The sequence below is a fragment of the Phyllostomus hastatus genome, unplaced genomic scaffold (assembly GCF_019186645.2).
Source record: "Phyllostomus hastatus isolate PE091 unplaced genomic scaffold, TTU_PhHast_1.1 phas_contig_80, whole genome shotgun sequence".
In the NCBI taxonomy this organism is placed as follows: domain Eukaryota; kingdom Metazoa; phylum Chordata; class Mammalia; order Chiroptera; family Phyllostomidae; genus Phyllostomus; species Phyllostomus hastatus.
In genome coordinates this window covers 29,480,078-29,494,484 of record NW_025333960.1, presented here as the reverse complement: position 1 = coordinate 29,494,484, position 14,407 = coordinate 29,480,078, and the positions used below count along the sequence as shown (strand labels likewise).

Here is a 14,407-nt window from a genome sequence, read left to right as displayed (position 1 = left end):
TCAAAATTGTCACGTACCTCAGTTTATCTTTTAGCAGTGGCAAAACAAGTGATTTTAAATACTTGAAGGATGCAAAGAAGTGGAGTATTGTAAAATATTAGGTTGGCCAAAAAGTGTGTTTAGTTTTTTTTTCTGTAAAATAAAAGACACATTTTTCATTTCCATCAATAACTTGATTAATGTGGATATTTCAAGTATGTCGTCTATCTCCCACTGTTGGCTTTGGCTGGGGTGCTGCTAAACATCTTCCAATGCATCAGACAGCCCCGCAGCAAAGAATTATTTGGCCAAAATGTCAATAACACCAATAAAATTTGCAAATCCCTTTTGACGGATTTGATCACTCACAGCACCTTCTCAATATACTGCACAAGTCTTTTTTTTTTTGCATTTCAGTTGTGTTTTTACCTTTCTCGAAATAATTAAGCATAATATGCTGAAAATGTTGTATATGTTCTTCCATCTTCAATATTAAAATGGCTGCACAAAAATTCACCAACTTTGATGAGTTTTTAAAAATAAATGCTGATATGACAGTTGTCATAATACAATCTAACAAAATCGTTTCAAATGAAGTTAAAGACAACTAAGCACTACTAGAGCCACTGTACAGAAAAGATGTAATGGACTTTTTGGCCAACCCAATACAAATTTGAGTAATATGCTGAGAGTATTTATTTTAACCTGAGATATATTTTAATTGGTATAGTAAGATGTCAGACACAGAGACAATTGCCTTTGAGAGAAGTTCCCCAGAGGGTGGAAGGCACCATATGCCACATAGGGTCACACGGGGTCACTCAGGAGAAGCAGAGAGGGAGAGAGAGAGAGAGAACTGGGACTAAACCTTTTATCATTGCAGTGGAGGAAGTAGGTAGGTGGGGACATCCCCTATCGAGCAGGAAGCCAAACACAGAGTTGAGGCTTGTGGTTGGAGGGTTTGTGGACAAGATTTCCAAGTGCTTAGTGGTGGAGGTATTTATAAAAAATAAAGAAAAAGAAAGGAAGAAGGGGAGGGAGGGAGGGAGGAAGGAAGCAAGAAACCTTGGGCTATTAGCATGGCCCGGTGACTTCAAGATGAAAATCATCAATTGGAGATTATCAAGAATAGTTATTATGCTATTATATTCCATTGCTGTTACCATGATGTCATCAGCTTAGCTTTTTATTTTTTAGAGACAGATAATAGATACAGGAAGAGAGTGAGACAATGCTTATTTGTAGTATCCAAAACAGTAAACAAAGGACTTACTTACTAAGAAACTGTTTCTCTTTGCTTCAGTGTCCAAGCCCCTGAGGCTGCTCGTGAAGGTGCACTTTTGGACTCATCAGGCCTAGAACAGAGTTAAAACTACAGGTGAGCTCGTACTGTTCTACTTTTCCCCTCTGTTTTCAGGGTAAGCACAATGCCAAATCCCCGTCCTAGCTCTTAATCCTGTCAGCCGTTTCAGAAAGCGATTCCACTAGGATTCTATTCTGCCCGAGGGGTGATTCAACAGACATTTGTTCTAAGATTAGGGAGAAGGCCCTGTGTTTCTTAATGCATGGAGTATGAATAGTGAAAAGAACACTCGGCTTGAAGAAACTGAGTGAAACATTGTCTAATGGTTTTGTGGGCAGGACACATGAGAACCTGGAGAGAAAGCTTTTCAAAAGGAGCTGTAGGACTTGAGTGCTGAAAGTCACTCTCCTCCTTTCCTTACACCTACCATTTGTGGTGAATGGGACAGGTTTAGAAATGGAATCTGGTTGTCTTGGGCTTGTATTATATGCCTACACTCTTTTGTTGTAGCAATATAGAAGATTTAGGTTTCAATTGAATTTTTTACACGAAAGTTGATTTATTGAAAACTCATTCTCTTCAACAGTATCTAATAAGGAAGTAATTTTTTAGTCTTATTAGGCAGCATGGTGGTAAATGACTAATATATATTCTACCCAGTATACTGTATACTTTTATTTTAACTATTTTTCAGGAGGTACAGCTTAATTTGCTTAACTTTTCTGTTTTTTCTTGGTTTTAAAAATTTATTATTTTACATCACATTCTTATGACTGGGATTGTTCTGTGGGTAATATCACATTCTTTATAAATGGCTAATTCTTTTGGTTATATTAAAAAGATTCCATTGAGTACCTTTTGGTGGCACCTCCTTTATTTATATAATGAACCACTTTAAAATTTGTGATCATGTATACAGAGACTGCAAGGTGAATTTCATTACCAGGAGTAGAAATGAGTACCCCAAGGGAACTTTTGGTGCCAGCACTTTGGGGACAAACGGGACAAGTGGGTATGGAAGAAGTAATGTATTGATTATAAGTTCAGGTTCTGGAGCAAGACTGGGTTCACTTCTCTGATCTCTCAATTATTAGCTCTGTAAACTTGTGCACATTTCTTAAATTCTCTATGCCTCGGTCTCCTTGTTTGAAAAAATGGGGATAGTTGTACCTACCACAGCAGGTTGCTACGAGCATTGCGTGAATTAACCCGTTTAGAGCAGTGCTCAATGCACGCGTGTTGGCGGTGTTCGGCGGAGGAAAAATTGAGTTGTTGAGAGTGTGGAGGCTGGAAGGGGGAACATCTCCACAGATCTATATGAATTATTTAGGGTCTTTGTTAAAAACACACATTTCTAGGTCTTTAAGCAGAACACCTAAGGAGGAATTCTAGGAATTTATATTTTTGACAAATACATGAAATGATTCTTATCAAATTAGTTTGGGAGACTGGGATGTGAGAACAGAGCGTAGACTTCTGAGTGTGACAGATATGTATTCGGATTCATTCTTTGAATGATTAGGTTCAGATGTCCACATGTACCAGGGATGGTTTCAAGTGCTGGACATTCAGCAGAGTCCAAAACCAACACAAATCTCATCTTTGTGCTTACAGACCTTATAGTCTGCTGGGATCCCTATTCTAAGACACCAACTGGGGTCTCCCTGAGTGACCTGAATGAACTGTTTAAACAAAATAAAGTGTTTTGTCATAAAGTGTAATGCTTGTCATAAAAGCATTAGAGGTTCATGAAAGAAAAAAAAAATGAAGCAGAAACTATAAGCCATGGCTCTCATGTTGAGGAGGGAAATCCTCAGTTACCCAGAGGCTTGATGTTAATATTAAGGGAAGTACCTTAGGATAGAGAAACAGCGGTGCGGTTGGTGGGTTGGTGGCGGTGGTGGTGGTGTCCAAGTGTTTGACCTATAAATGGGAAATGGAGCCACTTGCCCACAGGAAAGTAAATATGACCAGATTGTTTCCCTGCATGTTGGGTTTCTGCATTTATGTCTGATTGTCTAGTTGTCAAGCCTAATAGATTGTTTTGACAAATCCCATCAAAATTACCCTTTGAAAGGGGAAATTATAGCAGCTGAATTTTAGTTTTCTCTTCCCCCAGGGAGGTAGGACCAAACACAGGAATATTTTCACGATGTTGATGGCTTCACTTTGTTGACATGTAAGAGGGCGTATTACCTTTGAAATGGTTTTGTTGCTATCTTGTCAGGGGGTGCCAAAAAGTATTTGACAGTGGTTTGAATTAGAGTTCAGTTTAACATAACCAGTGTCCCATCTACTTCTAGGCAACTCTGTTTATTTTGTGTTTTTGGTAAATGAATCAAAAAGCACTAGGGTTAAGAGTTATGTAGGAATGCCATTTAATTCTGAAAAAAATACATATTAAATATAAAATATTGTTTTCTTTGGATCTCTTGAGTGTTCAGTTTTTATCATTTGATTTATAGATTCTGGATTTATTTCCCACTGGCTGGAGTGGTTTACTATCCTCTCTACTTCTGTGGTCATGCTTTAAGTACAGTATAAGCAAACATTGAAACAAAACTATATTTTGACAATGCTGTTGGGGAAATGAGGTGCTCCTTATAGTGACATAAAGAGACAGCTGATGCTTGCCTCTTTAAGAGCCAGAGTTTCCACATTTTTGCACATTCTAAATGTGCTGCACATTACCATTCCTGTTGAGAGTGTATTGAAAAAAATGTTATGCTATAATGTACTTTTTTAAAAAAATTGATTTTAGAGACAAGAAGGGAGAGAGATGGAGGGAGGGAGGGAGTCAGAGAGAGAGAAAGCGAGAGACAGACAGACAGACATTGATTTCTTGTTCCACCCATTTATGCATTCATTGGTTGCTGCTTGTATATGCCCTGACCAGGGATTGAACTCATGACCTTGGTGTATCAGGACAATACTCTAACCAACTGAGCACCTGGCCAGGGCACTATAATTTACTTTTATGCTAAAGTACAATTTTTGGAAATTATTAAAGTATGAAGATAAGGATACATAGTCACTACTTATTATTCAACCTGATGCAATCCAGTTTCTTTTTACCATTCCACTGAAGTTGAACCTTTGAAGATAGCGACCTTGTTGCCAAATCCAATGGCCTCTTCTCAGTCCTTATCTTTTGTGAACTCTAGCTTTTTCACTGTTGACAGCCTATCCATGTTTCAAAAATTTAGTTTCTAGGACACTATTTTTTCTCTACCACCCCCTTTACACTTTGCCCAGCTAGCTCCTCTTTACTACCTACACCTCTTTACTTCCTGACACAGGCTTTGGCTGAGCTCATTTTTAACACTCCTCTCCATGTACGCCTTTTCTCAGGGGGTGATGTCACTTACTACTCATACATCATGATGCCCAAATTCATATTTCCACACCTGACTTGTCTACTAGGTGCAGGCGCGTCAAACTCATTTTCACTGGGGACCACATCAGCTTCGAGGTTGCCTTCAAAGGGCCGAGTGTAACTTTAGGATTGTATAAATGTAACTACTACTTAACAGTTAAACAAGAGCTCAGTGCTGCCACCAGGTAGAAACAAGGTGCCAGGCTGAATAAAACAAAGTGCAGGTCCAGATTCAGCCCTTGGGCCTTGTGTTTGCCACCTGTGTCCTAGAGGAAAAGTTGTTTCTCTGCTCACAGCACTTTTGACATCAAATACGTGAGTTTTCTTCAGCAAGCACTTCTCCAGTTCTCTGCAGGCACCAGCAGGGTGTCCTGCAATTCAATTCAGTTCTGATGTTAACTGCCCGGAGGGGTCCTGGGCCCGGACTCCACAGGCTTCCTGTGTTAGGGACCAGGGACGAAGGCCAAATGTATATTTCTTATTAAATCACAATATTACATCTACCAAGCTCAGGTCTTTTTTTTTCATTTATTTGTTTATCCTCTCCTGGGGACATTCTTTCAGTGCTTTTAGGGAGGGGAAGGGAAGTAGAAGGATAGGGAGAGAAACATCAATGTGAGAAACATTGATTGGCTACCTGCCACTGAACAGGAACCAAACCAGCAACCTAGACATGTGCCCTGAATGGAAATTGAACCTGTGACCTTTCAGTTTGTGGGACGATGCCCAACTCACTGAGCCATGTTGGCCAAGGCTACCAAGCCCAAGTACTAACTTTCAACTTGTGTGAACATCTAACCTGGATAGTCCACCAATGCTTCCACATTTACACAACCAAATCCGATTTGCCTGCCTCCATTTTAATTTTATTAAGAATGAATTATTATTATGGAATTATTATAATAGAATAATTGTTTTACTTTATTAACTTCCTTTTTTTTTTTTTTTGCCTCATACTGTCATGACTAAACAGAAATTTTAGGGCCAGTGTAAGGGACCAGGAATTGGTGGTTTGAAACACTGATCCTTTGGAATGATCATTTGAGATAGCTCAGATTTTCGGTTCCGATACAGGACTGTTTGTCTTCCATGTAATAGCTTCTGAAATGATCTTCTATGCCTCTTATGCCTCTTCCTCTTATGTGTTTCTCAGATTGCCCCTAGAGTCTTAACATGAATCTGATTATGTAATCACACATTCATAAGCCTTTGCTGCTTTGCTGTATGCTCAGAATATAAGGTGCACACCCTTACCGTGCCATTCAGCACCTTTTCCTTCTGACCCTAGCCATTCCCCCCCTGTACTTGGGCACCGACACTGAGGCACCGTTTCTCTCATCATATTCTGTTCAACCTCCTTATCTTTGCTCTGGCTATTGCCTTTAATGGCCTTATTATTTTGGTTGAACCCTCAGCATCATTCAAGCCAGTTTATATGATATCTTCCTTGTGAAACTTTCCTCACTGCCCCCCACCTCCACCCCACCACCAAGGAAGGGCTCTGTTATGATTTCCATCTCTTGAATTATTCATGTTAGTATTCTCTGAACCCAGCAAAGTACTTTGATCATACTATTCATTTCTTTTTAAAATTAAAAATACTTATTTTTAGAAATTATCCTTAAAACATAGTTACCAAATTTAGTTCTTTATCTGTTAAATTTCCTTTGTTCCATTTCTTAGCAGATTAAACGAATATCATCATCGTCTTCACTTTGACACTGAACAAATGTCTAGACTGCGTGCATACAACTGGGGTGTGGAAAGATCTAACCCCTGGTCCTGCACTCACCGACTCCGTCAATTATTTAGTAGGCCTGGTAGATACTGTGATTGTACTTTTCCCAGTGCTGTGCTGCCACAGACAACAGTGAGTCTTAGTTGGGACTGATGGGGATGATGTGCCACAGATTCTCCAAGTTTCACTTGAAATTCAAGTTCATAATCTGACTCATACTCTACACATTTCTAGGCTTAGTGGTTACTGCCCTATATAATTTTAAGCAAGTCTCAAGTCCATTATTTGTTAAACATGTACAGTCAGTTTAATTTTGTGTTTAAATAACAACAGATTTCTCAGTCTACTAGGAAAGTATGTGGAAACTGAAGTACAAATAATAACCCCTTAAACAGCATGTCAGAACCTCATAGATTTTAAAAATCAAAGATACCATTAATTAATAGTTTGCATAGATAAGTATGGCAAAATAGCAGAATAAAATAAAATTAGAAAAACACACAAGTGAATGCATTCTGCTAATGACTAAATCGAACCAAACAAAATAAACTCAAAGTAATTATTTTTAACTCTAACTTGCCCAACATTTTGCCAAATTTTATTAGTTTATGGAAGGATTACATGCTAGGAACAGCCTACAGGGGTAGTAAAATATGTCAAGATGTTTTCCTGGCTGCTGTGGCTCGGTGGACTGAGCACCGGCCTGCGAACCAAAGGGTCGCTGGTTTGATTCCCAGTCAGGGCACATGCCTGGGTTGTGGTCTAGGTCCCTAGTTGGGGGCGCACGAGAGGTAGTCACACATTGATTTTTCTCTCCATCTTTCTCCCTCCCTTCTCCTCTGTCTGAAAATAAATAAATAAATAAATAAATAAAATCTTTGAAAAAAGTGTGTCAAGATGTTGAATGTCACTCTGAACAGAAGTACACATGCCATCAGATACATTCTTTTATTTTTACTGAAGCATTTATTTGTACAAAGAATGAGTAAATTAATCAACTTTAAAATCACTAGTTTTTGTAGTTAGATTGTATTATTTTTAGCATCTATATTAATAATATAGTATATGAAGCATTAGTATTATGCACAGTAAAAAATATATTATATAATAATCATGTTTATTATATTGAAAGGTTATCAATATCCATATGAGAGATGTTCCAGATTACTCAAGCAATTTTCATTTTCTTTCTCAAGTTCCCATTGGTCCTTTCCTCTCTCCTTTCTGGCTTGGCAGGAACCTTGCTAGTTTGTGTTCTGTTATCCTTGTGAATTAACAAGCAGGTGGTAATCAGTAATAGTGGTGACACCGGATCTAGTTGTAAAATGTTTGAAACCATACAATGACCTATGATGCTTTGGAAATACAGTTTGGCTAGAAGCACTAGATTACACAAACTTTCACTTACCTGTATTCCACAGCACAGCAGTTCTTGGGCAGTTCCATCGCTCGCATGTGGAAAAAGTCCCTCGGTTCTTGAGCTATTTCCCTGGACCGTGCTGCCACCTGTTGTCCAGAGAAAGCAGGGCAGCTGCAGCAGGATCCCATAGGAACCTGCAGTGTGATTTCTCACTCCCACTAATGTGCAACACTTTCTGGACACAAAGTTTGGGCCTTCGACATCTAAAGGATTCATCAAATATTTGAATTATAAAGAAAAATCATAAAACAGACTAAACAACCAAATAGTCTGGAGTACTTTCCACAGAGTTCCATGAAGACAAAGATGCTGTAAAAAGATGCTATTACTTGTGTAAATAGAAAGAAAATGAACCTTGGAGAGTTTTATCGTGAAACTCTCAAGGTTCAATTTCTCTTATGCTTATTTAGTTGTATAAATTTGTCATTGCTTTTTAAAAGTGATAGTATACATAAAAATTAAATAACTTGGGCCCTAAATGAAAAAGTTGAATATTTAAAATGTCATTAATTTATAAAATGTGTGCTATAAAGCCTAATTATTTTGATACTTAATTAAGTAAACAGTGCTTGTTAAGCACCGCTGAGCCTAGCACTCTGCTAGGTTCTGTGACTGCTGCACTGAGTAAAACACACGGGGTCTCCTGACGCCTGGAAACCCATGTATTGCAGAAGGTGACGTGGAGACATCAGTAGATTTCTAGAACAACAGAATAAGGTCCTGCGTACAGAGTGACTTGGGGATATGGAGGAGAAACTTCAAACCCCAACTTGGATTATGGAAAATAAAAGACAAAGCATATTAACAAATATTATTCAATAGGCACACCAGTCTGCAGCAGACAAGAAGAGGCTAAAATTTGTTTCCTATAACAGCTACTTCAACTCCAGTTTTATATCATTAGATTTCTATCTAGTATATATTATTCATTATAAATTTTCCTCCTTTCCTTTCTCCCAAGGTAAAATACTTAAGAAAAATTGTATAGTGTTTCCATAGTTAAGATGTAAATAATTTATAACTAAAGCTTGGACAGAAATGACAAGTCTATGAAAGTGTATATATTTATAATTTCTCTGGGTTTAATAGTCAGTGTCTTAGAAATGATCACTTTTGATTTTCATAATCACTTACCAGTACTGTAAACATGCTGCCTCCATCTTATTATTTAGGTTTATGTTCTGTAAAGAACTGCTTTTTAAAATTGATACTCATTTCTTTAGGTCTGTGAATTTTGAGAATGTAATTCCCCTCTACTTTTAAATTTATTTTGCTTGAAATGAAAGGGAAAGTTGCCAACCTGGAACAAATGAATGAATGAAATAAATGGACACATAAGTAAGTATATAAGTTGAAGAAATGAATAGGCACAGCACACCCACAGGCCACGTGAGCACAGACAAGAGCTGCTGGAGTCCTTCCCTCCAGCGTTAGGTTATGCGGTGACAAACTGCAGACCTTCGGTGTTTTCTGCGAGTCACCTTCCTGCAGCAAAGCCCTTTCCCTTCTCTGCCAGTTGCCTGCCTTCATTGTTACCATTTTCTTACATTTTACGTCCCTTTAAAATAGCGTGGCATTTCTAGATCTCAGAATTTCATTAGATTCTTTAAAATTTGCTAAAATATTTGATCATTGTTTCTATCTTTTTTTTAAAGATTTTATTTATTTATTTTTAGAGAGGGAAGGGAGGGAGACAGAGAGAGAGAAACAGGAATGTGCAGTTGCTGGGGGTCATGGCCTGCAACCCAGGCATGTACCCTGACTGGGAATCGAACCTGCGACACTTTGGTTCGCAGCCTGCGTTCAACCCACTGAGCTACGCCAGCCAGGGCTTTGTTACTATCTTAAAGTAACATTTAACTAATTTCTTAGACCATTGAATGGAAAGTCAGCTTTTAGCATTTTGACCCAGGGGCTCTTTGTAACATCTGAAAGCTCCCAGCCTCTGATTAGAAGGTGTCACCAGAATATTTTCTGTCTAAAAAAATTGCTTGGGATGCCTTTTAATAGAGGTTAAAATGAATAAAATAATCCTTTACTTATCTCCTTAAAAGTTATTTTTAACCTGACTTTTTTAGCAGATGATTTTTATATTTTGGTTTCAACAACAGAGACTTTTTGTCTCATGGTTCTGGAGGCTGGAATTCCAAGACCAAGGTGTCAGCAAGTTTGGTTCCTTCTGAGGACTCTCTCCTCATCTTGTACACGGCTGTCTTCTTCCTGTGTTTTCACATGGTCTTCCTTTTTTAACAGATACATTTTTGAAAGTTTCAAAAAATAGCTATAAAATGGAAAGTTTTTATTTACTAACTTCTACTCACTGCTCACCTTCTGTATAATCAGTATAGGTAGTTTATTATGTATTATTCCAGAATTTCCTGGTACATATATAAGCAAATCAAATATATTTTCTTTTTTCATCCCCTTTATTCAAAAGGTAGCATACTATATACTGTTTTCACTTAGAAAAATTAATGTCATACCTAGATATCTTTCCATGTTGTTGAAGAGCTTTCTCTGCATTATATTCTATTATGCAAAATTTATTAAATCATAATATTCAATAATCAGCCTCATAATGATGTATATTTAGGTTGTTTTCAAACTTTTATTGGTATTAGCAATGCAACCACGATTAACCATATACATTTAAAAGTAGGATATTGATCTTATTTTTTTCTGTTTTCTGTGAATATTTTTTACACATTTTTTTGGGGGGGTGTGGATTTTCTTTTTGGTTTATTTTTCTATGGAGATGTTTTTGATTTTTATGTAGTTGATTTTGTCAACTGTTTCTTCTATGGTTTCTTCATTTTATATCATGGTTATAAAAACCTTCTTTGCTTCAAAGTTATAAAAGAAATTTTTATTTTCTTCTAGTACTTTTATTGCTTTGTTTTCACATTTAAGTCTTTGATTCATTTAGAATTCAAAGAGTGTGGGTCTGAAATTCATTTGTTCCAGGTTGCCATCTATTTGTTACAACACAATTTATTGAATAGTCCATCTTTTACCAACTAATTTCAGATAATATTGTTTTCATATGCAAAACATCCATATGTATTTGATTTGTTTCTTGGCTTCCGAACCTGCCCCTCTGGGTTTGTCTGGCTGTCTATGTGTTAGTTTTCCTAATTGGCTTTTGATTTATTAAACAGTAATATCACTTTGCTCAGTGAATAATATGGGATTGTAAACATCCGGTGCTTTGGGAGGCATATTTTGATTCTCAAGGTAGGGTGTAAATAAAGTCAGATGGTAGAGCTGCCCATGCCGGCACCTCCCTATGCTCAGTGTCTAGTCCTTTTGCGTGCATTCTGTAGGCCAGCATCTTCTTAGATGTGGTACGTGCTGAGTGGCTTTATTAGCCATTCAGGCTGCCAGAGGACAATTTGGCCATGAACTGGATTGTGTAAATAATTAAAGGTAAAAAGAAGACCTGAGCCCTGGCTAGGTGTCTTGGTTGGTTGGACCATCCTCCAGTACACCAAAAAAGGATGCAAGTTTTATTCCCAGTCAGGACACATCACATATGATGGATGTTTCTATCTTACATAGTTGTTCCTCTTTCTCTCTCCCTTCCTCCCTCTCCCTCCCCTCCTCTCTCTCTAAAGTCAGTAAACATGTTGGCTTGACATTTACCAGTCTGAACAAAGTATAGAAACCTTACCTCTTTTTGGGTCCCTTGACTCCCTTGCCCTGATTTATAATGTAATTGTCTTGAATATTTTTCTGCATACATTAAGAATCACATCAAATAATGTTATTTTTTTTTTGCTTCAACAATCAAGCAAATTTATTGTATTTACCTAAATTCTTCCTCTTTTTGTTCTTTCTTTCTGGTGTTTCAAGATTCCTTCTTTTATCATTTCCTTTCTAATTCAAGAACTTTTTTTTAGCCATTCTTTTAGGGAAGGTCTGTTGGCAACAAATTCTCTTACCTTTCTTTCTTCTGAGAATGTTTGATTTCTCCTTCATTCTTGAATGATATTTACAGTGGAGATAGAATTTTTTTTTGTTTCTTTCAGCACTTGAAAAACATCCAGAGTGGTCTCATGTGTGTTTCATGTATAATTTCAGTGATTTTAGCTGTGCTTAGCAGGAGGAATAGGGAGCAGTACGGTTATGCCATCTTGCCCTGGAACCAGAAACCCATGGAGCAATTTTTAATATTTAATATTATTTGTATTCACATTTGGAAAATGGAGACTACAGAGGTTTATCAACATATCGTTGGTTTTTTTCCAAGTATTCTAGAATTACATCAGTGGTATTAAGATCCTATGTCCTGAAGTCACCAAATTATGGTGTCAAGAACACAGCTTAAGATACTGGATGCAAAATCTAGATGCATTTCTGTGGATTGCAAAATGCTTTCTTTACCAAAAGAAAAAGACAGAGTGCAAATAAAAATGCCAGCTGAACGTGTCCAGTGTTTATCGCCCATCCTCTTTCGGACCGATTGCTTTCTGGGAGCTTAATGAAATAGCCTTTTGTGAAAAGAAAGAACCTTAGAATCATTTAGGATTTCTTTCCAAAATTACACCTGCAAGGTTTTATGAGACGCACACTCATTAGTGTTGATTGGAGTTATGTAACTCATGTTACCCACGGCATGATAGCTTGCTTTGTTAGTGTCTAATCTAGTGCCAGAATCCCCAAAGGCCCTGAGTCTGGCAAGGCCACAGCAAGATAAAATGCATAGCTGTTTTTGGGTTTTTTTTTTAATGCAGTCCAAGCTGTTCTCTGTAAGTTTTAAGCTTAGATTTAATCAAGTCGAGCCAAAATTATTTCACCCAGGAGCTATTATCACATTCCTCCTTTGGAAAGCAGCTAAAACCACGAAATTGTTGGCAATCACAGCCAATCCTCTAGAAACAAAAAAATTCTTATAGCCTCCAATTCCTAATTCCAACTTCCTTTTCCTGTTTAACATATTTGTGAAGTTATTTGGGGGGAAATGTCTTAAGTTGTAAATGTTTTTTCTTTTTTATTGAATTTATTGGGGTGACATTGATTAACAAAATTATACAGGTTTCAGGTGCACAATTTCACAAAACATCATCTGTACACTGTATTATATGCTCACCACCCCAAATCAAATCTCCTTCCATCACCACTTATCCCCCCATACCCTTTTCACCTCCCTCCATAAATCTTCAATTTATTTATCTTTTTAAAAAGATGTTATTTATTTTTAGAGAGAGGGGAAGGGAGGGAGAAAGAGAGAGAGAGAAAGATCAATGTGTGGTTGCCTCTCGTGCTCCGCATACTGGGGACCTGGCCCATAACCTAGGCATGTGCCCTGCCTGGGAACTGAACTGGCAACTCTTTGGTTCCCAGGCTGGCACTCAATCCACCAAGCCACACCAGCCAGGGCCATAAATCTTTAATTAAATGCAAGGTGACTTTCTGCTAACAAAGAGGGTACTGAACCTGGGAGAAATAGTAATTAGAAAACTCTGGCTGGTAAGGGGATTAATACAGAGAAATAAATATATATATAGCTAGAAAGGATAACATAAAACAAAAATAAACCCCAAGAGATAATAGCAGTGATTTCAAACTGACATTAAAAACCACCAGTTTTTATTTAAGTATTTTTTGAGCTGCAACTCCTTGAAAAATTCAAAGCTGGGCCACATCTGTTTCTTCACCTTGTTTTTATAGATGTTTATATGAAAAAGAAAATACACATTCTACTTAGACCTTGTCGGAAATATCCGTGGTTTTCTTTGGGATCTCTTTCTGTCTTGCGTGGTGGCCACTTGCAATGTAATACTCAGATACTTTTTGATTTGCATGGACTGTTCACACTAGGCAAGGCTCTTAGAACTGATCGTGAGTGGTAAAGGATTTGCTCGTTCTAAGCAAAATTGAGAAATACGCAGAAGCATGCTTTTGGCTCCTTTCTGTTTCTCTTTACTGAGTTTGCCCCTTCCACCCTTGGGCCCTGTCCCAAGGACTGATTCTACTTTCAAATGGCTGTCAACAAATATTCACTAACATTGGCTTAAGGTACTTATAAAAAATGATTGCAGTAAGATTTGGTTCCTGCCAATCTTTTTTGCTTTTTAAATGGATCTTTGGAGGATAAAAAAGTGTTTTTCCTCGTCTAGTCTGCTTATTTGAGGCTGGAAGCAAAGAGCTGGTTAGAATGCAGCCTTGAAGGAGTGTGGACCGCTGGTCTGTGCTTACTTGATATAAACATTAGGCTTTTTGCGAATTATGGAAGCCACTTCTGGCAGGAGAAGGGCTATAACCTGAACAAATCACAAGAGTCCAGCCATCCAGGGCTCTCAAAGGAAGAGCTTAAGCTACAGACCTCCCCTACCTAGTTGGGCTATTCATCCAAATCAAAAAGTGTCTGTTCATTAAATTGCAAGAGGCCATCTGCTTGCTCAGTCACGTGCTGCTTTTTTCCTTTGGGTTGCTTATCCTCTGGTCTGGCCCCTTTTACTAATTAGCCTAAGCTTGACCTTCAGGTGAACCACAGGTTCATTTTATCTTGTTGGAATGTGGGTTTATTTACTCTTCCATCTGGGTAAAGTGTTTAAGGAAAAAATTTTTTTGTTCTAAAGTTTATAAAGA

The 14,407-nt window shown here is 37.7% G+C and overlaps 1 long non-coding RNA gene across 1 annotated transcript in view; it reads left to right on the top strand.

Annotated features, from left to right (window-relative positions):
- Positions 1 to 14,407, top strand: part of LOC123826458 — a 50,135-nt gene that overhangs the window by 717 nt on the left and 35,011 nt on the right. Inside the window, exon 2 of the long non-coding RNA XR_006787041.1 lies at positions 1,283 to 1,357. This is a non-coding gene — a long non-coding RNA (uncharacterized LOC123826458). The remainder of the gene's footprint in view (positions 1 to 1,282; positions 1,358 to 14,407) is intronic.